The sequence below is a fragment of the Balaenoptera physalus genome, assembly GCF_965194825.1.
Source record: "Balaenoptera physalus genome assembly, chromosome: 16".
Lineage (NCBI taxonomy): Eukaryota > Metazoa > Chordata > Mammalia > Artiodactyla > Balaenopteridae > Balaenoptera > Balaenoptera physalus.
In genome coordinates this window covers 68,593,542-68,619,639 of record NC_138898.1, presented here as the reverse complement: position 1 = coordinate 68,619,639, position 26,098 = coordinate 68,593,542, and the positions used below count along the sequence as shown (strand labels likewise).

General features: G+C 43.4%; 2 long non-coding RNA genes across 3 annotated transcripts in view; one reads left to right on the top strand and one right to left on the bottom strand.

Moving 5' to 3' along the window:
• The window catches only part of LOC309646346, a 218,325-nt gene that overhangs the window by 35,553 nt on the left and 156,674 nt on the right, over window positions 1-26,098 (top strand). Inside the window, exons 2-3 of one of the 2 annotated variants that reach the window (XR_014255307.1) lie at window positions 5,721-5,880; window positions 7,849-7,899. This is a non-coding gene — a long non-coding RNA (uncharacterized lncRNA). The remainder of the gene's footprint in view (window positions 1-5,720; window positions 5,881-7,848; window positions 7,900-26,098) is intronic. The other variant, XR_014255308.1, reaches the window with a different exon arrangement.
• The window catches only part of LOC309646348, a 400,408-nt gene that overhangs the window by 310,257 nt on the left and 64,053 nt on the right, over window positions 1-26,098 (bottom strand). The window lies entirely within an intron of this gene.

Genomic DNA, 26,098 nt, shown 5'->3' with positions numbered 1-26,098 from the left:
CCTATTATCAACATTCTGCACTGGAATGGAACATTTATTACAACTGATGAACCTACATTGACACATCATTATCACCCAAAGTCCAGAGTCTGCATCAGAGTTCACTCTTGGCACTGTACATTACCTAGGTTTTGACAAATGTATAGTGACATATATTGCCATTATAGTATCATACAGGATAGTTTCACTGCCTTAAAAGTCCTCTGTGCTCCACCAATGCATCCTTTCCTCCCTCCTAACTTCTGGAAATCACTTTTACTGTCTCTTACTTTCCTTTCAGTGCCTCCATAGTTTTGCCTTTTTCAGAACATCATGTAGTCAGAATCACACAGAATGTAGCCTTTTCATATTGGCTTCTTTCACTTAGTAATATACATTTAAGATTCCTCCATGTGTTTTCATTGCTTAATAGCTCATTTCTTTTTAGTGTTGAATAATATTCCATTATGTGGATGGACCACAGTCTCTTTATCCGTTCACCTACTCGTGGACACCTTGGTTGCTTCCAAGTTATGGCAATTATGAATAAAGCTGCTATAAACATCTGTGTGCAGGGTTTTGTATGGACATAATTGTTTAAGTCCTTTGAGTAAACACCAAGCATGCAATTACCGGATTGTATGGTAATAGTATGTTTAGTTTTGTAAGAAAATTCCAAGCTGTCCCAAAACATGGAAGCAACCTAAATATCCATCGACAGATGAATGGGTAAAGAAGATATGATACTTATATACAATGGAATATTACTCAGCCATAAAAAGGAATGAAATAATGCCATTTGCAGCAACATGGATGGACCTAGAGATTATCATACTAAGTAAGTCAGACAGAGAAAGACATATGATATCGCTTATAAGTGGAATCTTAAAAAATGATGCAAATGTACTTATTTACAAAACAGAGGTAGAGTCACAGGTATAGAAAACAAACTTATGGTTACCAGGGGAGGGGGCAGGGAAGGATAAATTGGGAGATTGGGATTGACATATACACACTACTATATATAAAATAGATAACTAATAAGGACCTGTTGCATAGCACAGGGAACTCTACTCAATACTGTCTAATGACCTATATGGGAAAAGAACCTAGAAAAGAGTGGATATATGTATATGTATAACTGATTCACTTTGCTGTAAAGCAGAAACTAACACAAATGTTGTAAATCAACTATACTCCAATAAAAATTTTTAAAAAAGAAAAGAAAATGCCAAGCTGTCTTCCAAAATGACTGACCAAACCATTTTGCATTCCCACCAGTGATGAAGGAGAGTTTCTGTGGTCCACATCCTTGCCAGCATTTGATGTCGTCATTGTTCTGGATTTTGACCTTTCTAATAGGTGCAAAGTGATATCTCATTGTTGTTTTAATTTACAATTCCCTGATGACATATGATGTTGAACATTTCTCATGTGCTTATTTGCCATCTGTATGTTTCCTCTGGTGAGGTGTCTGTTCAGGTCTTTAGCCCATTTAAAAAATTATAATTTTTTTATACTATTGGGTTTTAAGGGTTTTTGTATGTTTTGAATAACAGTCCTTTATCAGATGTGTATTTTGCAAATATTTTCTCCCAGCCTGTGGCTTGTCTTCTCTTCTCATCCTCTTGACTCTTCTTCTTTTTTATGACTCTTTGCTTTGATGGGCAGTACGGTGTAGTGTCTCAGCATTCGGATTCTGGGGGCATCTCCCTGAGTTTGAGTTCTGATATTCCACTTGCTCAGGGAATCGATCATTCCTTTCTGACTCAGTTTCCTCATCTGTGAAATGGAGATAATAATAGTGCCAACTTGTAGGGTTGTTAGGAGTTAGGACTGTCCTGGCTTGTAGTTAGTAAGCACTGTATAAATGGTAGTCATTATTATTGAAATTTTTCTTCTTTTGCATAATTTGGACCTATCACTAATTTGGTCTCATCATTCACTTATTGGTTCCCTCCTTCACGCACTCCATTCAAGTCACACTGGCCTCTACACCCACCTTGGTGTCTTTTTCTTTCTGTTTCCTCCTTCTGAGGTGATTTCCCCTCAATATACTCAGGGTTTAGTCTTTCATCTCATGATTCAGGAGTTTTGTCAGTCATAAGCAGAAGCGGTCTAAACGCAATGGGGTTTCCTATTGTTAATGAAGCTGAGCCCATTGATGCCAGGTGTCCCAGAAGGAGGGGCGTATTGAAGGAGCTGTGAGCTGCCGAGGAGAGTCCTTGAGGCTGGGAGGGAGAGGGGTCACTGGTTCAGGGTGGGAGTCCTCCTGGGAGGTAGCAGGACCTCCAGGGAAGACTGGTGGTGCTCCTAGGGGGACGGGGTGTCCTTAGCCTGCCAGGGATTCTCAGACCCCAGGTGTGGTCTGTAAACCACAGAACCTTTAGAACTGAAGGCACCATGGAGACTGAAGCAGATGGTACCCTGGTGGTAGACACTCACTAATGCCTACGGCAACATGAAACTAGTTCTTCTTTTTTTTAAAAAACTTCGGGGTTTTAAAATTTTATTTATTTATTTATTTATTTATTTATGGCTGTGTTGGGTCTTCGTTTCTGTGCGAGGGCTTTCTCTAGTTGCGGCAAGCGGGGGCCACTGTTCATCACGGTGCGCGGGCCTCTCATTATCACGGCCTCTCTTGTTGCGGAGCACAGGCTCCAGACGCGCAGGCTCAGCAGTTGTGGCTCACGGGCCTAGTTGCTCTGCAGCATGTGGGATCTTCCCAGACCAGGGCTCGAACCCGTGTCCCCTGCATTAGCAGGCAGATTCTCAACCACTGCGCCACCAGGGAAGCCCGAAACTAGTTCTTCTATATCAGCCTCCAGTAAGAGGCTAAACTTCCTGCTAGTTCACAGGGATGGGGGTTCAGAGCCTGAGGGATATTAACCATATAATATCAATTTATAATTTTAAAATATAGAAAGTCATGTTTCCTTCACCTCTGAGTTTGGACTTAAGAATTATATACAAAATAAATCTATTCTCAAGTTCATCCTTGCCCACTGTAACTTGAGAGAATCTGGCTACTGGTAAAGTTGCCTTTTAGACACCTTTTAACTCTGCTCTTCCCTGTGTCTTTCCCCCTTTCCTAGCCCCCCTCCTCTAATCCTGCAGGTATTGGAAGTAAGTTCCCTTCTCAGACCACACTTTTTTTTTTTTTTCTACATGCAAGCTCTAAAAAAAAAAAAAAAAAAAAATTGATATTGAGGCAGGAAAGACAGGGCTGGGCCCAAGGACAGTCTTTTCATGTCTAGACATTAAGCAGAAGGCAGACCACCTCCTTGTTTTGCACTTAATGAGGCCGTGATGCATGGAGGACCGGCCACTAAAACGGAAACTTTGTAGCATCTGAACAGGAAACTCTGACCATGAAAATGTGGAGCATGCGCAATGAAAATGCACAGGTTGCTGATGACACTGTATGGCCTTCCATTTGTGGTGCTTGACTAGTAAAGGAAAATTTAAGGGAAAACAGCTCTTAGAGTGCATGTACAAGACCATGCGCTTCAGGAGATGAATGCACAAGACCGGGGGCTGATGCAACCTGGTGCAATCCAGGCCACGCCTCAGCCTTCCCTTCAATGAACATTCCACCCCTAATCAAAAAGACCCACCCATTCAGAGGGCTAAAAATAAGATAAAGAGTGGATCAAAAAAACACCGCTTTTGTGAGGCCCCCCACACTCTTCTTTGTGAGTGTAACTTTCGTTTCTGCCCTAAATAAACTGCTTCTTTGTTCCCTTTGCTCTTCAGCTTCAGTTTTTTGGGTTTTTTTTTTTCCTTTGTGTTTGTCACCCAAATTCTTTTTGGACCAGTTGAACAAGAGCCTGGACTTCTGATAAAGCTTTTCCAGTATCAAGATCAAGAGGCAAATTTTTAAAAAATTCAATATTTTCTATGTTTACCTAAAATTATTTTGCAAAAACAAGTTATGTGTGTTTTTTCCTGCTGGGAAAAAGTGAAGAACAATGCTATGCAATTTATCTTGGAATACTACGTCATCCTAGCAATGGTGTAAATTAAAAATTATACCTCAAAGTACAGTGAAGTTAGAAAAATGTTTTGGAAACACTGTAGCTTGGTTTTTGTTTCTGTTTTTTGTTTTGTTGTTGTTCATTTTTTTGGATCATGCTTTTGAATTGCTCATCTGCCTGGGACAAAGCTTAGTTACTGTGGCATCAGGCACATTGGTTCAGAGAGAGGTAGTCATTACCTCTGATCAATGGAGATTTCTGATTCTCCTCTCTATTGCATACATGGTTGGAACACTTTTTCTGGCCTCTTGTGGTTGGGTGAGAGCTGCTAAGGCATTCTGACCAATGACCAGTGAGTGGACATAATGTTCGCTGATTCTGGCAAGGAGCCTTTAGGCCATGATTCTCTGGCAACCTTTCCTCCTCACTGGCATGGCAGCTGGCAATTTTTGAGATGGTAGCTGCTCTGTCAGCTTGCCCTTAATTAATTAAGATAAGCAGAGCCTCCCCTAGCAAACTGTGGGATGAACTTTGAGCAAGAAACAAACTTTTGTTGTTTTAAGTGAGTGAGATTTGGGCATATTTGTTATCACAGCCTCAACTAGCTTATCCTGACTGATACCCACATCCAGCTATCTGAAGACACTGTTGCCAAACTGTTAAAGCCAAAAAAAAAAAAATCAAAACATTGGAACTGGCATACCTTTACAGACAAAATATTTTGGCTTGGCAAACATGTCCAGAAGGAAGTAGATGTTGCTATATTTCGAGCATGAAGCAAAGGTACTGTTTCGGAATGTTCAGACAAACATGCTCAAAATCATGTTCAAAATGCTCCACCTATCGCCTGATTGGAAACATTAACAAAGTTGACAGTGTTTCCCTGTGTATGTTGCATGCCCTGTGCCCACCTGCACCAGTTGTTTGGTTGTAAGAAACAGAGAGCATTTGATCAAATTCAGAGATGTTGGATTAATTGTTCAAGATCCAACTATGACATGATGGAGGCCACACAAAGGGCCAGATCTTTGGACTTTTTATCGCATGTTGTTATTTTGAGCCTTACAAAGTTTTGTTAAACCATGAAGAGTGTGAAAGATTCTCTCCTGTCATCACAGTTGATAGAATTTTCACAGAGTTTGCATATCAATTCCTTGCTGAATTTTCATTATTTTACCATCATCTGTCTTATTCATTCATTCATTTTGATTATCTATTTTACCCTCCCGGGATATTTTTCTCCCAGTTTTATAATCTACTTTTTAGTGTTTGTATTTCTCTTATTTAGTTTCAGAATTTCTATAAAGGACGGATTTAGGAGTTGAGTTGGAAAGGAGGTTTGGACTAGAGGTACATTTCTGTAGTACTTAAGAATGAGAAAATTTCAGTTGTGTATATCGAGGGATGCTGATGTATGTTATGGGGGAACAAAGCCTTCTCCCAGACCATCCCCTGTCACCATGACCACTATCATCCTGGAGAATATTTATTCTAAAGCAGCGGTTCCCCACCTTTCTTCTGTCTGTTCTGTTGAACAAGACTCTCACAAGCTTGTTTTCCATATTGTTGCAATCAGTGGAGAGAATAATGGATTCGGTATCTGATCAGTTAACTGTGAGACTTTGAACAAGTTGCTTAGCTCCTTAGATGGGGAATGATGATATGACTTTATTGAATTATTATAAAACTTACCCAAGATCATGTCTGGGAATGGTTCTTATGGTGAAGGCCCAAGAGACACTTAATTCCATTCTTTCCCTACAGTTAATGAGAGAAGCAGCACAGCCCAGTGGTTAAGTGTGCAAGCTCGGAAGTGACACAGCTGGGTTCCAATCCTAAATTCTGCCTTTTGCCAGCTCTGCATAAACTGGTGGCAAGTTACTTCACTTCTGCAAGCCTCCTGTGCCATGCCTACAAATACAGGGTAAGATGGGACCTGATATATTGTGGGATTAAATGAGATAATGAATAGACAGTGTTCAGGGTGTTGTAAACACTCAAGAAATGGTAGTTTTCATTAGCTTCATTATTAGAAACAAGTTTCTCATATCCAGTCTCTGTCTCCCAATACAAGCCCACAAACCCTGACCTGGAACCCTTGAGGCCATATGTGTTTTGGAATTCAGAATGCTCTGGAAACTAGAAAGATAATGTAGTGCATATACCGTGCATTCCACAATGTCCCGCCCCCAGTGGGGCCTGTGGTAGCACTTCATGATCAGCTCATGACTGCAGTGAAATACACGAATGTTCATGCTAAATGGGATGTGGGATAAAGGGTATAAATAACCTCATGTCCGCTCAAGTCCAGTTTTGCTGCCAAATGAATTTGTGCTGAGGTTAATGAAAATATATTTGGCTACCTGAGCATTTTTGGGATTTAGGGACCTGTGCAACCATTGTAATTTCTCCCGTTCTGTGTTTATAAGATATTTCTATTACCCATTTCTACTTTAAGCTGTGCTTCTCCTACATTTTTGTGTTTTTATTTAATCTTTCAAGACTTCCTTTGAATGCTTAGCTCTCCTCCCTTGAAGTCCTGTGTTTTACTTCTCCCCCTCATCTCTGTCTCTATTCTTTACCCCTTCTTGGATTTCTCTTCTCTTTCTGGGGCTCACTGGCGTAGAGCCCATTTTCATTTTCTTTTTTTTCCCTCTGTTACATTCTCTCTAGGTTCTCATCCCCACTTCCTCTCCTCCTCTGTGGATTTCAGACAGAGTCTTGCCTCCTCATAGAGGGCTTCCTGCCTCTTCTTGTGTAAGGGTCATCTTCTACCTGCCATTTCCTTTCTGCCCCTTCTTTTTATTGCTAGTAGCCCTTGGCTCCCTCCCCAACTACCATATCATCATCCTTCTCCTTTAATTCCTTCATCTCCTCCAGATATCCCTCTTTGTCCACTCTTTATTTTACAATGCCAGTAATATCATTATGATAATTTATTGAGCTCTTACTGTGTACGAAGCACTTTATATGGATCATTTAATTTCATCCTTACAACACACTATGAGGTAGGGACTCTCTTAAATCTTCATATTTCAGATGAGAAAATTCAGGCTGAGAGATAAAGCAACTTGCTCAACTAGTCAAGGGCCAGAAATGGAATTCAAACACTGTTCCATTAACTCTTTGCATTTAATCCTTGTTACATTAAACTAATTCCAAAGCTCATGATTTCAATCACTGTGTCTGTATTTCCTCCACTGCAGAGGATATTACCAATTAAGATATTAAGAACCTTGTAGATTCATAATTTGCCTCACCTCTGCCTGCCTCCTTTTCAGTAAGTCAGTTACGTACTGGCTTGTCCAGATTTGTCCCTTTCAGTGGTTGGATTCTTGGTCCTTATCTTTTGCTGGTGATACACTGAGGTTATTTCATAATCCCCACACACTTAGGGTGGACTATAGGAACAGTCCCAATTTCAAATATTCTCTTTCTCACAAACCACTGAGATGGCCTGGAAATAGATGCTGGGCAGCAGAAAGAGCATCTCTTTCCTTTGTTGCCATGACTGCATCAGGACACATCATTCAAAGTCACATCTTGGCAAAATGGCTTCATATCATGGACTTGCCACGTATCTGTGAATAACTGAGCCCATGATTATTATATTAGTCAGGCTGGGCTCTGCTATGCTGCAGTAAAATAAACCCCACATTTCTGGTTTAATACAACAAGGATGTGTTCCTCTTTCCCATCACAGTTGGATGTGGTTCTGGTGGCTCTCCTTGGCTTTTTTCCTTGAACAGTGACTCAGGGGTCTGGAACGCTTCCATCTTGCAACGCCACCATTGCAAGTTCTTTACTTCCAGCCACCTGGATGGGAGAGGGGGTGTGGCATATTCATAGACTATTAGGCAGGAGAATACTCATTGTCATTTCCATTTTTCAGATAAGGAGACGTTTATGGAGGTGACTTGCCCAAGGTCTTCCAAGCTGGTAAGTGACAGATTCCAGATTAACATCACAGCTCTGACTCTTCTCTCCACTATATATTTTGTAATTAGAGATATTTTATCTATGTTGATACTGCCTGCTGATGGTCTTGATTTTTTTAAATTAATTTTTATTGGAGTATAGTTGATTTACAGTGTTGTGTTAGTTTCTGCTACACAGCAAAGTGAGATGCTTCCTGTCTTGATTCATTTATTCACAGTAAGTTATTAGAATTTCTCTTCATTTCTCCTGATAATTCCAGCAAAAGTTCCAGGGAGGATTCTCATTGCTTGAACCTGGGCCACATGTTCATCCTCAAACCAATTGCCATCTGCCCAGACGTTGCAATATTCTGACTGGTCAGGTCTGTGTCATGTGTCTAACTCTAGCATAGAGGAAATGGAGTAGAGGGTGTGAGTAGAGCATTCACGCCCTACCCTATATGATGGGAACAGTGGGAAACTAGCCCCCTAAATAAATCCAGAGTGCTGTTACTAAAAAAAAAGGTGGTAGGTGTCAGGCAGGCAAACCAAGATACGATCCACCAAGTTGAACAACTGAATGAAGGAGGAAATGTAAGATAGAATTAGTGACTAGGAAAATAAATGAATGGAAGCATGACCTGACCAATCAGAACACTGCATTGTCCGGGCCATACTAATTGGCTTGAGGACACATGGCCCAGGCCTAACCAATGAGAGCCCTCTGTGGAGTAAATGAATGAACAAATGATGTTTCTTTGATGGAGGACGAGAAAATCCTTCTAAATGGTGAAAAGTGAATTAAGGACAAGTTGACGGTACAGTGAAGATAAATTTTGTCCATTGCATAGTTTTTTGGTAGGGCTCATCTTGTTTCGGGTGAATTTTCAAGAACCTAGAAACTTTCAGGTGCAGAAATGATCATGGTCTCCCTGTCCCGTTTTGACTTCTCTCAATCACATTGAAGTGGGAACAGCTTTAGCTGTTAACCTGTTTACCCGCACAAAAGGAACTCTGTGAAGAGAAGGTGGTCCCTTCCTCCCCACCCCCCAGGCTTACCCCTCTCCTTCAGTTTCCGTGAGCCTCCCCCTCCTCCTTTAGAGAATTTTTTTCTCATCAGCGAGGCTGAAAAACAGCCTGGAGGCCCATCGGTGTTCACTTCCGTGGGCAAAGTGACTTCTGCGGCACCAGGTCTGGAGTTCGTTTCTCTCCTCCTGAGTCAACGAGATTTTGTCTATAGGCCTTTCTGCTATGTTCCTCCAGAGAGAGGTAAACTGCCTTTAAGTAATTGCTGAAGAAGGCATAAACTAGGGAAATTTGATTTGAGCATGCAATTTGAATTGGGAAATGCTCGTATAAATAACCGGGGCAGCTGAATGTGGCAGGTTTGTGCTCTATAGATTTTTTTTTTTAAATCTCAGGGTCTTTAGAATAGAAGTTCTGCTGCAGCAGCTTAAACCATCACAGGCCTTTGCACTCTGGTTTTGTGCTAGCTAGTTTGGCATCATTAACTGCCTGTCTGGAGTTCTGTAAGTTGAAGTTGCCTAATTAACTTGTACAGTTGGAAAGGAAAAAAATGATTGAACCCCCAAACAATACTATAATTTAGAGAAGTGAAAAAATCTTAACCAAAAACCCAGAGTTTTTTTTTTGAATGTTTGTAGTAGCTTTATTCTTTTTTTTTTTAACATCTTTATTGGAGTATAATTGCTTTACAATGGTGTGTTAGTTTCTACTTTATAACAAAGTGAATCAGCTATACACATACATATATCCCCATATCCCCTCCCTCTTGCGTCTCCCTCCCACCCTCCCTATCCCACCCCTCTAGGTGGTCACAAAGCACCGAGCTGATCTCCCTGTGCTCTGCGGCTGCTTCCCACTAGCTATCTATCTTACATTTGGTAGTGTATCTATGTCCATGCCACTCCGTCACTTCGTCCCAGCTTACCCTTCCCCCTCCCCGTGTCCTCAAGTCCATTCACAGTTTTTAAGTAGGAAGGAGTATGGAATTATCTAGTGCAACTTCACCAATGAGGAAATTAGGAACCGGAGAGAGTAAGTCTCTTGCTGGAGGTCATTGAGACTTTGGAAATGTGATAGCTTTTCCTGCAGCAACAAACAACCCCCAGTCCCAAAGGTGTAAGTTTCTAGCTTATATTCCCTCAGAGCTGCAGGCGGCCCATGGCTCTCCTGGGCTGGGCTGGGCTGGCCCTGTTCCACATGTCTTCTCGAGGAACAACCAACGTCAGGGGCGTGCCGCTCTCATGCTGAGTGATGGAAGCTCAAGAGGGGCAGAACCGAACCACAGGAGCGTCCTTGTAGCTCCGGCCTGGATATGGTGTGTGTCACATCTGCTTACCTTCCACTGGGCAAAACAGGTCTATCTGTGAACAAGATAGACAAAAGCCCCTTCCATCAGAGTACCCATTGACTAGTGGGAAAATGATGTCCAGTGAACCAACAAACGCGCAAGATGGTTATCACGGAGCGAATGCTGTGCAAGAAACAAATAAGGTGATGAGCTAGAATAACTGGAAGAAGTCACTTAGACAGCAAGGTCCGGAAAAACCTCTTTGAGGAAGTACTATTTCAACTGAAAGTTGGGAAGGGACTAGGCTTGTGCATAGACGGAAAGAGCAGAGCAAGGGGAACAGCAGGGCAAAGACTCAGAGGCAAGAAAGGGCTTGATGGGCCTAGAGCTTAGTCAGCAATCCGGAGTGCAGTCTGGATTGAGGTTACAGGGGTGGGTGGGGACAGAGCCTGTGGAAACCTATAGGTCAGCTCAGGAATTTGGATTCCCATCTAAGAGCCTTGGGCAGACTGTGAAGTGTTGTAAGCAGAGCCATGGCATAACATGATTCACCATTTTAAAAGATCACCCTGGATGTTGTGTGGACTGCAATGGGAAGCAGGTAGAGACACAGAAAAAAAAAATCCCACTTTTTTAAGAGAGACCTTTGCTGAGCCTCGGGCTGGCGGTAATGGCCGTGCGTCGGCAGAGGAGTGGATGGAATCAAGAGCGCTTTTGGCAAGAGAACCAACAGAACTTGTTGATATCATGGATGTAAGGTGTCGTAGAAAGAGAGACTCACGGATGACTCCATGGTTGTTGACATGAACAACTGGAAAGATGCAGAGGCCTTTTCTGGAAAGGTGGATGATGAGGGAGGGGCATGGGGTTGGATAAAACTGGAGCTCTGTTAGAATTAGTTTGAGACGCCCATTAGTGGGCTAAGCCGTCTATCTTCCACTAGACCGTGCTGTATCCTCAGTGTTGAGCCCAGTGCTTGGCGTGGATCGGGTGTTCAGAAAGCATTTGTTGAATGAGGGAATCTAAATGATATGCTTAAAAGCTACAGATGACTAATGGCTTCTAGAACAACAGATGATCCAAAGTCCATAGCAATAGCTAATTAAACCGTTGCAATCCGATGTCCAAAATATTGTGTGCTAGAGACCCCCCCTTCCTCTCTCCATTAATTGAAGAGGCCCTGCCTCTTTTGCTCTTGTAGGCCATTGTTCTTCAAATGTAATTAGCCTTTGTGTTTTGACAGTAAACGAGAAGCTGGTACTTTGATAAATGGCTTGTTTCTGGGAAAGGAGTATTTGTGAATACAAAACCCTGTCTTCTCCCCTTTTTTCACACCTTTTCCTCCTGTGTTCGGAGGCCCTTGGGCTATACTAGTACCTTCAGGAAGGCCAGGTTTCTTAGGAAGGGATAGCAACACAGAAATAATAGTTATCATTTATTGAGCACCTGTTACATGGCAGGTAGAAACATTATATGTGACAGAACAATCTTGAAAAGTAATTTTTAAAAAATCTATGTGTTCCAGCTGAATAAACCAAAGTTCAGAGAGAGTTAAAATCTCATAGTAACCAGGAGGCTGAGTTGAGATTCAAATGTGTTCAGGTTTGTCTGACCCCAAAGCTTGTGTCATTTCTGTGATTCTGTGTCTACCTTAATGGTAAGCATCGGCACCTTATTTGAGGGCCTCTATGTTCCTCATTAAGAAATAGTTTATTGAGATATAAGTCCCAGGCTGTATAATCAACCCATTTAAAGTGTACAAGTCTATGTGCCTCATTTGTTAATGGAACAAATAGTTTCCGTTCTCATTCTTAGCCAGGAACAGCATCCTGCTGATTACTCAAGTCTGTTGTCTCCTGTGATTTGGTCTGGTCTTCTCATCAGCCCTCTGACGGGCGGTATGGGGGGATTATCACCTGCATCTTACTGGTAGAGAAACTGACAATGTCACAAGGCTTGTGGTCAGCATATCTCAGTATGGAACCTAGGATAGTCTGACTGTCGAGTCTGCTGTCTTAGCTCTTACATGATCTGCTCTTTGAGAGCTGTATAGCCCTTCTCAACTGACAAAGATTATTTTTTCATGTCTATGATGTTATTTGATCCCCACCCCAAGACTGATTTGTTAACTGAGATTTTCAGAGCTGAGAGCAATATGAAAGATCTTCTAAACCAATTCAGCTGGTTTCCCTTGTCCTGACCCAGAGAGGGACACTGAATTTCTCAAAACTGTCTGTAGCGACCTCACACACAATAGGATGGCCACTTTCAAAAGAAGAGAAAATAACAAGTATGGTCAAGGACACAGAGAAATTGGAAACTTTGTGCACTGTTGGTGGGAATGTAAAATAGTGCAGCCACTATAGAAAACAGGATGGAGTTGCCTCAAAAAATTTAAAAAAAGGATTACCACATGATCCAGCAATCCCACTTCTGGATACATACTACCCAAAATTCAAAGCAGGATCTTGACTTTTTTAGCTTCCATGTATAAGCAAGATCATACTGTATTTGCTTCTCGGTGTCTGGGTTATTTCACGTAACATAATGTCCTCCAAGTTCATCCGTGTTGTTACAAATGGCAAGATTTCCTTCTTTTTTATTCCATTGTATATATTTAGCACATTTTCTTGGAATCTAAAAAAGTCAAACTCATAGAACCAGAGAGGAGATGGTGGTTTCCAGGGACTGGATGTGGGGGAAATGAGGAAATGTTGGTCAAAGGGTACAAACTTCCAGCTGGAAGATGGATAATGTACAGCATGGTGACTATAGTTAATCATACTGTATTGTGTACTTTAAATTTGCTAAGAGAGTAGATCTTAAGTGTTCACAAAAAAATGGCAACTATGTGAGGTGAAGGATGTGTTAATTAACTTGATGGTGGTTATCATTTCACAATGTATATGTATATTAAATCATCATGTACACCCTAAATATATACAATTTTATTTGTTAATTACACCTCAATAAAGCTGGAAAAAATAAAACGAATAACATAGCATGAAAAACAAACTTAACATAAATAAAACACCAAAATGAAAAAAAGCACAAGATCTTGAAGAGATATTTGCATACCCATATTCATTGCAGCAAGAGTGGCAATAGCAAAGAAGTGGAACCAACTCAGATGTTCCATCAGTAAATGAATAGATAAAGAAAACGTGGTACATACATGCAAAAGAATATTCAGCCTTAAAAAAAGAAGGAAATTCTGATACTTGCTATAACATGGACTAAGCTGGAGGACATTATGCTCAGTGAAATAAGCCAACCACAAAAGGACAAAGACTATATGATTCCACTCACAGGAAGTATCTAAAGTAGTCAGACTCATAGGAACGGGAAATGGAGAGGGAGGTGCCAAGAGCAGGGGAAGGAGGAATTAGTGTTTAGTGGGTACAGAGTTTCAGCATTGTAAGTTGTAAAAGTTCTAGAGACTTCCCTGGTGGTCCAGGGGTTAAGAATCCGCCTTCCAATGCAGGGGACGTGGGTTTGATCCCTGGTTGGGGAACTAAGATCCCACATGCTGCGGGGCAACTAAGCCGGCATGGTGCAACTACTGAGCCCGCGCACCACAACTAGAGAGCCTGTGCGCCGCAGTGAAGAGCCCGCACGCTGCAACAAAAGGTCCTGCATGCCACAATGAGGATCCCGCGTGCCACCACTAAGACCCGATGCAGCCAAGTAAATAAATTAATTTAATTTAATTTAAAGAGATGTAAAAGTTCTAGCAATCTATTGCACAATATGACTATACTTATTAACACTATTCAACTGGACACTTAAAAATGGTTAAAATGGTAAATTTAATGTTATTTTTTTGCCAGAATAAGTTAAAAAAAAAAAACAACTGTCTGTGGTGGACTTAGGACTTGAACCCACGTCTATGGAATCTCAATGGAGTTCACCCTGAGGGAGAATGTTATCTGCATTTCTTTTTTTGGCCAGGGTTGTGACTTTGTCTCAGGTTGGACATGTTTGTTTTTTTTTTGCCCTAGCGCCCTTGAGAAGTAAAAGGGTGCTTTTGCCAGCCCTCAGGGAGAACCAGATGAGCGGGGTGGACCTGCCAGAGAGTATTTATTGTACAATGCTTTCACCTCCCCTGGGATGGAGGCTGCAAATGGCCCTGCGAGATAACCAAGGGTGGCACTATTAGTCCCACATAGAGAATCCAAACTCAGCAAGATTAATTGAGAATTCAAGATCACTTGGACATCAGTGGGGGAGAGGAGGCTAGATCCCAGGAATTCGAGTGCTGGGTTCGGTGTTAGTGAAGTGAGCAGTGTAGCTCACTTTTAAGATTAGAACTTAAGAAAGAGGTAGAAAACTTGGATGCTTTCCTTATTTTTACTATTTTATCTAAAGAAATTTCTAGAACACCAAAGTGCACAGTTTTGTTGAGTTGTCCAGCCCTGACCCCTGATCTCAGTGTGGATTAGTGACCTCATACTTGGGCTCCCTTGCCGGCTGCTGGGCCACCGGACGGGTAGGAAGATACCTCCTCCAGGCTGGAGGGGGGCCCTCCGAGCCCTCTCCTTCCAGCAATAGATTTTCCTTTTTCATGCTTGAACTCCAGAGGCCCCCAAGGGCTTCTGCCTTAGTTAAAAATTAAATTCACAAATCATCTCTTAAACTGTCTCATAGGCAGCCAAATAATCACAGTCATTAGCGGGTGGTCTGAGTCACTTCTGCTTTAATGCTTTTGGAGACATGGGCTTCGTCCCAGCCGGTTACACTATCTTCTACCACCTCTCTCGCCACAGACCTTGCTCAGAGAACTCTGCTCAGACGCTGTAATAGAGAGGCCCGTGTTCCCAGCTCAGAGTGCACTGATATGTCCTGGTCTGTCCCCACTCCTGTCCCGACTCCTGTCTCCTGGAGCTTGTTGGTGCCCTGGGGGCGTTGCTGGGGAACACCCTCACTTGGGGACCAGCCAACTGGTGGAGAAGGTCTTGAAGTGCCGGCAGAGTGAAGGCCCACCGCAAGCTTGAGTAGGCTTCCCTGTGAGCCATCCCGGGCCCCGGCCTCTGCTCCTGGGGACTCAAAGGGGGCCCCTCACAGCTGTCCTTTCCCTGGCCCAGGGCTTCCCAACCTTGGCACTATTGACATTTGGGACGGGATATTTCGTTATTGTGGGGGGCTGTGCTGTGCATTGTAGGGTGTTCGGCAGCATCCCTGGCCTCGCCTACGAGGTGCCAGTTGCAGCCCCTGGTTGTGACAACCAAAAGTGTCTCGAGACTTGGTCAAATGACCCCTGGGGGCACAGGCCCCCTGCTGAGAACAACTGCCCTAGTCTGTTGGCCTCTCTAAGGCCAGTCGTGTGGATTCAGATTCCTTTTCTCCTTTCATTATTGTTCTCTCTCCATATCTCCAAACCCTGACGTTTAAAGTCATTCAATGCAAAAAAGCTTAGTCTACTGCTTTCCTCCTCCAACAGGAATTTAGATCTAAAAGGAAGGATTCAGACCTTGGAAACCGAGAAGAGCCGTTTATTCTTCAGTGGAGGGTGGGGCTGGCTGGGTGTGAAAAGTCCAGTCCCTTTCCTTCCTTCTGGAGAAGCTACCGCTACATAGCAGCGAGGGTGGCCAGCCAGGATCCTGGACAAGGGCTGTGCGTCTGGAGCCCGTGCCTTTAACCACCCTGCCCCCTGCCTCCTCCGAGGACTCGCCTCAGTGGTGGTTTGGGGAAGGGCGCAGGGGGCACTGGGCATAGCTCACTAACCAGCTGTGTTTCCCTGGGCCAGCCACTCCTCCTTTCTGGGCCTGGTAAAGTGAAAGGGGTGAGTTAGCTAATCTCTACCATTATTTTCAGCTCTGATGGCTAGTTTGCCCTGTCTTCCGGGCCCCACAGAAGAGAGTCCTTGCTGGGTGAAGGCAGAAATCCATCCAACGAACAGGTCATGAGCCCCTGTTGGGGTCCAGGCGCTGTACTGGGTTACTAAAGATGAAGAAGAGAGAGCTCTGTGACTGAGGATCTCCTAGTCTCAAGGTGGAAACAGACAGGCTAATAGGAACAGCAGTGGGTTATTGTTCCTAAAGTAAAGGTACAAGCAAAGTTAAGGTGTGGCTCAGTTAAGGAGGTAAGAAATCATCTCCGCATGGGAGTCAAAACTAGTGCCTGGAGCAGGTTGTTTCTTAGGGCCACAGGAACTGGGCAGTTTTACTGTCATGGCATCTATCTGCTCTGGTTACCTATTGCTATATCTATATCGATAACAAACCACCCCAAATTTAGTGGCTTAAAACAACTATTGTATTACATTGACAGATTCTGAGGGTCAGGACTTTGGGCAGGAAATATTGGGGCTACCTTGCCTGGGCCCTCAGTTGGGAAGGTTTGAAGAGCTGGTGATGAATGGGTGGGACCTGGAATCATCTGAAGGCTTCTTCACTCGCAGGTCTACCATTTGGGCTTGGCTGGGACTGTCGACTGGGGTACCTGTAAGTGGTCTTTCCCAGTGGCTTGGGTTTCCTTTCAACATGGCGGCCTCAGGGTGGTCAGACTTCTTTCACAGCGGCTCATGGCCCCAAGAGCAAGTAGAAGCTGCCAGGTGGAAGTTGCATGGCTTTGGGTGACCTGGTCTTGGAAGTCGCATGGCAGCCCTTCTGCCATCCTTTATAAGCTGAGGCAGTCATGAGCTCATGCGGATTCAAGGGGAGGGGACACGGACCCCAACCCTTGTGGCAGGAACGTAAACAAATTTGCAGCCATGTTTTAAAACCACCACACCATTCTTATTTCCATGTTCAGAGGTCTGAATTTCTCCAAATCTTTAGTAGAGAATCCCACCTGGAAAAATCTCTCCAGGTGTATTTACACCAAAAGCTTACTTCAATTAATCAATTCTAATGCTCCAATTACTCAGCTTATATTTTCAGACACGCTAATAAGCACCACAAATGAATAGGAATTAAACTGATGGTGCATCACCCTCTGCTATTAGAAAGACCACACTTGATTTCCCAAGCAGCCTTCCCCTTTGTGAGATCAACTTCCTTCTCTCACCTCTGTTTAGCACAGGGAAGTGTTTCCTTGGGGCTGAGGTGGGGTTGGAGCAGGTGGGAAGGCTTCCAAGAAAATGTAGCAGTTGTAATAAAGGTAAGTTTTAAATGAAGACTGGAACCTTTTTGGTGGGTGCCTTTTTCGTGTTGGGAAAGACCTGGATTCCTATCCAGCCTTTGCAGTCAACAACCTGGGCCTCAGTTCACTCATCTGTAGAGTAAGAGGGTTGGGCTTGATAATTTCTAAGAACTCTTCCAGCTTCAAAAATGTCTGTGACTGTAGGAATATTTACCAAGGGCAATTTTCTAACATCAATACCCAGAGGGAACACCCGTGTCATAATCATATTCATTTGAATAACTTGCCTTCAAGAAATACCGTCACACTCCTGGTAACCAGACCTTTTCCTCTGTATTTGCATAAATACACACATACGTTTTTACATAGTGGTATCATAATGTAGATTTTCTTCTGCAATTTCCTTTTTTTCCCCACCACTGTAATATATACTGAAAAGCTTCCATATCAGTACATAAAATTAAACTTAATTTTTTTCCCCTGCTATATAATAGTGCGCCGTATAGATACACCATAAATTATTTAAATAGACCCCTTTTGATATAAATGCATGTCCCTTCCATTCTTTTGTCTTTATTAACAATGCTGCAATGAATAACCATGTACATACAACATTTTTCTTCTATGCAGCTATATCTATAGAGTAAATTTCTAGAAGCAAATTTACTGGGTAAAGCCTATGGGCTTTTGTAATTTTGATAGATATTGACAAATTTCTCATCATAGAGATTATACCAATTTATTCTTCCATCAATAATATATGAAAGAGCTTTTTCCCTCGCGCAATGTATGATCAAACTTTATAATTCTTGCCACCCTGATAAAGTGAAAATGGCATCTCATTGTAGTTTTAAGTGGCATTTCTCCTTGGTGAGAAAGTCAGCACTTTTCTTATATGTAAGAGTCCTTCGTATTTCTTTTTCTCAGCAATGTCTCCTTGTAGACTTTTGGAAGGAGATGCACTTAGATCATTTTTAACAGATATTGTTGAATTTGTCTGATGGATCCACGAAATGGCATTGCTCTGTCCTCCTCTTTACACCAGTTTCGGATGTCGCCTATAAACCCTAAGGCGGATGGGGACATCCTCAGCCTAGCAATCCACCCCTTTATATGAAGCTTTGCCTTTGAGTGGACTGGGGCAGGACAGCTGCCAGAGGGACCTCCCCCAGCCATGAACTGGTTTGTATTTGCGAGGACAACACTGGGGAGATGATATAAAGCACCAAAGTCTCTCTCTGACCCTCCCATGCAGTCTTGTCCACCAGACTCAGGAAACAACTGCACTCCATTTTTGATGAAGCCTGTTTCTTCATAGTACATTTTGTTATCATTATGGGTTTTGTCACTTTTTTTTTCCATTATACATATATATACATTCTTTTTTGTGTGTGTTCTTTTCCATTATGGTTTATCATCGAATATTGAATATTCTGTGCTCTACAGCAGGATAAACTTGTTGTTTATCCATTCTATACATAAAAGCTTACATCTGCTGACCCCAAGCTCCCACCTCACCCCTCCCCCAACCCCCTCCCCCTTGGCTACCACCAATCTGTTCTCTGTGTCTGTGATTCTATTTCTGTTTCATAAATAGGTAAATTTGTGTCATATTTTAGATTCCACATGTAAGTGATACCATATGGTATTTGTCTTTCTCTTTCTGACTTACTTCACTTACTATGATAATCTCTAGTTGCATCCATGTTGCTGCAAATAGCATTATTTTGTTCTTTTTCATGGCTGAGTAGTATTCCACTGTATATAGGTACCACATCTTCTTTATCCATTCATCTGTTGATGGACATTTAGGTTGTTTCCATATCTTGGCTGTTGTGAATAGTGCTGCTATGAACATAGCAGCATGTATCTTTTTGAATTATAGTTTTGTTCAGATATATGCCCAGAAGCAGAATTATTAGATCATAAGGTAGTTCTGTTTTTAGTTTCTGAGGACCCTTCATACTGTTTTCCACAGTGGCTGCACCAACTTACATTCCCATTAACAGTGTAGGAGGGTTCTATGGGTTTTGTCATTAAAAACAAGAAAACCAACTTACAGTCTTTCTAGAAATAGTCAAACATTGACCAGTTTCATCATTTATTGGCATCAGTTTTTCTACTGGTGATGATGGTGATACATCTCTTTTTTCTCAGCAACTCCTTCATCCTTGCTTTTCAAGGTTTACATATAGAGATGGAAGGAAAGCCAGGTTTGGCTGTAAGCCTAAGGCCACGCTCACCAACACAGTTAATCAGAATTTGAGGTCAACAGCCCCCTGCTCAGCCAGGGATAAAGAAGATACTCTACTTAGATTGTCATGTGGCCTTAGTGTTTGGTATTTAGTGTCTGGTACTGGCCTTAGTGTCTGGTACAGATAGAGTAGGGGGTCCCTGGAGAAAGAGAACAAGGCCTGGCTTTCTTGACATAAGAGCAGCCATGTTAGGCCTAAGCCATTTTGTGTCTGACCCTGGGCCTAGTGCTTGCCCTTGCAGAAGGATAGGCCTCAATAGGATTTTAAGGGAACAAAAGAATGTAAGAACAAACAGCTATTACCTGGCCAGGGAGATAACGTAACCATATGGGGACAATATATCAGTTGTAAAGCCTCCCAGTCCTGTTTCAAAGGTGAAGATCAGCCTGAAGCACATTCTTGAGCTGTTTTGCAGGACCCCATCCCCCTCGAGCACTCGACCACCAGATTCACCGGAACCTAAGGAAAGATGATGCTGACCTTTGCTGACCCTCGTGACTTTAATCAACTAGAGCTCGGACTCTGTCAACCTTTGCCCCAGTTCTATGCTGAATTGTCGTCTGCTCAAGCCCCTTCATAACTATGCATGCACTCTTGGATTAAAACTTCCCCAATTTTGTTGTTCGGGGAGATGCTGCTTTGGGAAATATTTCTGGTGTTCTGCTTACTTGCTGCAATTAATAAGCCTTCCTTCTCCTGCTCTTTGGCTTGGTTGTGTATTTTGGCTCCACACCCACCAAGAGGCAAATCCAATTCAGGGGTAATAGTATCAGCTAGCTAAAATCCTAGAAGGAGGAAAGTTTGGACAGTTAGCCAAGTTCCAGCATTTTTCATGCACCACGTTCTGTGTTAGGGATGCAGAAGTGAATTACCAAGATGCAGCCTTTGGGCTCAGATAGCTCAAACATCAGAGCAGGTCAATCCATAAGCACATATTTGTAATATAGCGTGGTTATAGCATATAGCGAACTTATAGCATATAAGTTCCATGATTAAAAAAAGTTTTTCCCAATTTAACCCAAAGGATCCTGGAGGAGGTGCACCTTGGTCATAATATTAGTGTGAATTGCTTTTAGGGAGATAAGACTGTGTGATAAAATAAATGAAGAGAAATAAAAAGATGTGTGGATATGTAGAAAGTGGTTTGGTGTTTCTGGAGCAGAAAGTATGTCATGGGCAGTGGTTGAAGAGGTAGATAGAGCGTGGTGAGGCCTGTTTGCTCTCTGGAAGACTTCTTATGATTTATTTCACAGGTTGTGTTTTCCCCATGGCCAGACACGCAGATGGCATTCCACTGGATGGTTTCTCTTGGGCGTGCCTAGGTTTATCCACAGTTACCAGCTCAATGGTTATATCTGCACCCCTTTCTCTATCCAACAAGCGTGTGAAAAGATGAAGTTTTTACAGTCCTTATAAAGCCTGGACCCATCAGGCTTGGAGCTTGAAGAGGAGTGAGGTCAAAGAAATATAGTCCAGCAACAGATGCAACGTCTGAATAGCCCAAACCCTTTGCTGTGGAGTTGAATCATCTGTGCATTTTGACAATCTAATTCAACTCTCCATGCTCAGCAAAGAACACAAGAAAGTGAGAGATGGACTGTTTGTTTTGCTTTAGCCTAATGAATGATATTATTCAAACTTGTCGGTTTGGTCAATGTCTACCTCTTCCAAGAACCTGGAGTCTGAAAATTCCACCTTGGTGTGAAAATCTGGCTTTTCGGTTCTGGGCATCCGAGGCACCAGGAATATGGGGAGAAGCATAGATTGAATCTTTGGAGAGTCCATAGAGAGAGGGTCAAAAACTACAAGGTATCCCCAGACTCGTCCTACGGCAGAGTGGCATCTGGGCCCTGAGTTCAGAGACTGTGAAGACAGAGTGTCTGTACTTTGATGTCACCGTGTAAAATCTGTTTATTTGGGAAATATGACATGGATATGTCACATGCCTTCCATGATGCCACTTGACTGATTTGCGAAGCATCACTGTTTCTGCTACGTGAATATGCAGGTTATATAAGCAATCTGGCAGCTTAAGTCTTGTTACTGTCATTTCCAAGGTGGCAGATGATTCAGCGCTAAGGGGACCTCTCCTGCCACACAATCGAGCGTGAATGCCTCACCATCCAGGCACATTTCTATTATCCCTTGATGATCGCACGTTTAGAATATGCCCAAACCACCAGTTTGAAAGCTCTTGGGCTGGGAAAGGGAATGGTTATCGCTGTGTTCTGTTTTCTAGAGAGTCTGTCTTCTGCCAACTGTTAAGGTGAAAGTGAGCAGGGTGTTCAACAGGTTTACATTCCTGCTGCCTGTTGGTCCCTTTCTCTACTGCGGAAGGGACAGGAGAGGGACTTTTTATTTTATTTATTTATTTATTTACTTTTGGCTGCATTGGGTCTTAGTTGGGTTACGCAGGCTTCTCATTGCAGTGGCTTCTCTTGTTGTGGAGCACGGGCTCTAGGCTCGAGGGCTTTAGTAGTTGTGGCTCGCGGGCTCTAGAGCGCAGGCTCAGTAGCTGTGGTGCACGGGCCTAGTTGCTCCGCGGCATGTGGGATCTTCCCGGACCAGGGCTCGAACCCATGTCCCCCGCATTGGCAGGCAGATTCTTAACCACTGCGCCACCTGGGAAGCCCAGGAGAGGGACTTCTGAGAGTGAGTTGTATAGACTGGCTCTTGGCACTCATATTACTCTACCTCACTGGGTCCAGAACTGGTTGGAGCCCGATTTGCTGGTCTTTGCAGCTCATGAGTGAGTGTGTGTGTGTGTGTTCGTGCACATGTGTGCACATATGCATGTATGTGTGTACTTTTGGGGTTGACTTGCTCTGTTCCCTGCCGTGAATATCTGTTGCTGCTGTCTGCCCACATCCATTCCCCCTTCTCCAGTGAAATCACCCTGATTTCCTCTTGGAGAGTCACCTTCCCCTACTTTCAGTCCAGAGGTGGTGACGTGACTCAGATCATCGTCTTCCACCTTCCTGCCTTCTGTGACTGGTTCAGGGATGGACACGTGACTTCATTCAGGCCACAGAGAGCAATATTGGCACTTCTGATGGAACTACTGGAGAAAAGATGTGCTCATTGCTCCTGGGGCTACTGACCTAGTACAATATAAGCCTGGAGTTGCTGGCCGCCATCTTGTCGTCACATGGAGATGGCCCACATAAGGATGGCGCCAACACAGAGGAGATGAGACCTGAGATTTGGGAAAAGACAGCCTGCACCGAGCCATAAATGAAGCCCAATGACATGTGGACCCCGTAGAGTTTTAAACCAACAAATTCGTCGTTATCATTGTTATTTTGCTTACTCCAGTTTTATTTCCATCACCTCCAACTACAAGTCTTGCCTAAGACAATCTCTCTACCCTCTATGCTTGATTGTCTCTAGGCAGGATCCAAGCTACAGTGTTGAGACATTTAATCATAGGCATGTCTAGGAGCATTCCCTGCCGATCCCCACGGATATACAAAGTATAGGGAATATGTTGGGACTTAAAATGAGGGAGGGGCTTTCACCTCAATCCTGAGGTGCCGCTAGAGTTACTGATGCTCTTTCTGCCCGATGCTCTTATACCACTTTGTCCCTCAGCCTTTGTCTTCTCCAAGGACCACGTCACTGCTATAATTTCTTCTAGCCAGAGGTTTGACCAGAGTTTTTTGCCTCTGCTTTCAAAGTCTCAGCACCTCGTCCAACCTCCCTGGTATCCCACAGGGATCTGTATTCAAACAGGATACTAGTTCTATCACTCGTGAGAACCTCAAACCTCCATAACCCTCCTGTTATGGAGAAGGCAATGCTTAATCTACCTCCTCACCACCAATCCCCACCCTATCAGCCTATTTTTCTATGCTGTCAATGAGCTTCCACCTCCTAAACAAAACTAGGGTGAAGTTGCCTTCTGGATGTCTCATAATTTATGTTTTTGGCCCTTTGGCTGAGATGATAATTGTCTCCACTATAGACTTTCTCCTTCTTTCATGCTGAAGGAATTTTTAGCTGTACAAGTAGATGTCAGAGTAAGGCCGACATTTACCAGCCTGCCTTGTAGCTGGGGGCAGCTGTACAACTAAGTTCTGGCCAAAAGGATCTAGGAAGAAAGGGTGGGTAGAAACTTCTGAGAGCCTTCTTTAAGAGACACTTCATACCTGCCATTTTCCCCTTCTTCTTTTTCCCTTTTCCCATCCTGCTGCCTGGAATGTAGGTGGTGCCATCTTGAACCAAGAGCATGATGGTCATATCTTAAAAGATGTTAGAGCAGTGAGTTGGGAGGGGACTTAGACTTCAATTATAAAAGATGCGCAGAGGAGGAATCTCCCTCTTCTTTGGCTTCATGTCAAGATGATTGAAATGACAGCTTCCATCTTGTGACCATCAAGGGGCAAGCTCAAGGATCAAGGCAACCACTGAGCATGACAAAATTGAAGGAAGAAGAAAGCTGGGTCCCCGATGACATCACTCCCCTGGACCCTCCTACCTCCAGACTTTTTGCTATGTGAAATGAGATCTTCTGCCCATTGTTTAAGCCACTTTTATTTGGATATTTTATTATATAAAGTCACCCTAACTGATGGGACATGAAGGAGCACAGTCCCAGAACACCAAGGCTTGGTAACTTGTTCTTAAGATGAAGCAAGGAAACTCCCCCTTGATCTTTTTTTTTTTTTTTTTTTTAACATCTTTATTGGAGTATAGTTGCTTTACAGTGTTGTGTTAGTTTCTACTGTATAACAAAGTGAATCAGCTATATGTATACATATTCCCCATATCTCCTCCCTCTTGCGTCTCCCTCCCACCCTCCCTACCCACCCCTCTAGGTGGCCACAAAGCACCAAGCTGGCATCCTTCCGAGACAAGAACAAAACACAAACAGATATCACAGTAAATTATCCCCCATATGTAAAAAGCACAGCATGGAACCTGACACATTTAAGCAGCCAGTAAAAGGGCTATTTTTCTTTTTCTTATTAGCATAATGCCTCAATAAATGTTAGTTTCCGATGCTATCTCCTTGAATGTCTCTCCCTCTGCTGCTAAATTCCCCAGTACCTTTACATTTATCTCCCTTCTTCCCTATTAAACCTGACTCTTGAAATGACTGTCAACTCACCCTCATTGAGGTGTCAGTGATAGATAAGACTTAATGTATGACCTCATTCCCCAAACACTACTGGCTTGCAAGTAAGATTTACATTTAATAGAGAATTAAAGCTTTAAGCCAAAGGAATGAGTCTTTAATGGTAAAATCTGAGGCATCAGAAAGCTTATGAAAAACTAATATTGCAGGGGAGGGGTCTCCCCTCTGATGATCCCAGTTTTCTCAGGGGTTCTTACAGTGTTCTCCAAAGTTTCCCAGATTTAAAAACATCACGTCATAGAACAATTCATAGTTAGTGGTTGGCAAACAGAGATTCGTGATGAAGCTCTGCGGAACTGGAGTGGGAAGGGGACTTGTGAAATCAAAGGCATGAAGAGAGGGGGCGTCAGGTCCAGAGGGAGCTGTCTGTCGAGTGAGTCAGGCTGCCTGGCCGTGGGGATGGAGCTTCCCTGGGAACTGGTGCTGTGTTGAACCACATTTGTTTTCTGATGTAGCAGTTTCTTGCTTCCTCTTGACATCAGCGCTTCAGGGGCTGTATCACGTTATCTTCCTCCCCACCCCCATCCCCACCCTGCCCTGTTTTTGCACTTTCTCTCCTGGCCTCATCCTCATCTCGAGTCCTCTCTCTGCTTGCCCTGACCTCCCGAGGGCTTCTTTGGCCAGTCTCCTGGAGTTCTGTGAGCCTGACTTAGGGTCTCTCCTCTCCTTGGATCCACCCCTGAATCTCTGGGCAGCTCAGTTGGACCCCCCAGCAGTGCAGATGTGACAGGCTGCCTTCCTGGTCTTCGGGATTTCCTCTCTGAGCTCCAGCCTTCACTTGGTTTCCTGCTCAACATCTCCTCTTGGATGTCTCTGACACTTTAAACTCAGCATGTGTGTCCAAATATCTTCCATCTGCCCCCCAGATCTGCTGCCTCTGGGAGATGGAGCCATTTGAACCCCATCAGCTCCGGCTGGGTTAGATCTATTAGGAGGGAGGAGGGAGGCTGTGGTGTTTCTTCCCAGCCCCCTTCCTGAAAGGAGCCTCAGCCCCTTTCAAGGCAGCCTTCTCTACAAGACTCCCTCTTTCCAAGCTCTGGCAGCCTTCCTTCTCCTTGTCCCTGCAGGTTGGGGCCCCTCCACGGCTGCCTGCCCCAGGTGAATGCTCTCCCCCTCGCGGTGGGTCCCATGCACCAGCTGTGTCAGCGTCACCTGGGAGTTTACTCAAAATGCAAATTTGGGGGCCACATCCCCATCCTTATGAACTAGAACTAAGATGTATTTCTACATTTTCTACAAGCTGCATTTTAACTAGTCCTCTGAAAGAGCACGATTCTGATGCGTGCTGAAGTTTCAGAGTCACCTTCCCGCACTTTTGGGATTAGTAACAAACTCTTCAAAGTATGCCAAATTGAGTGTTACCTCTGTTTTCTATTGAGATTCTAACTGAATAATAATGATGATGATAATGATAAAAATAGAATTCTGATCCTTCT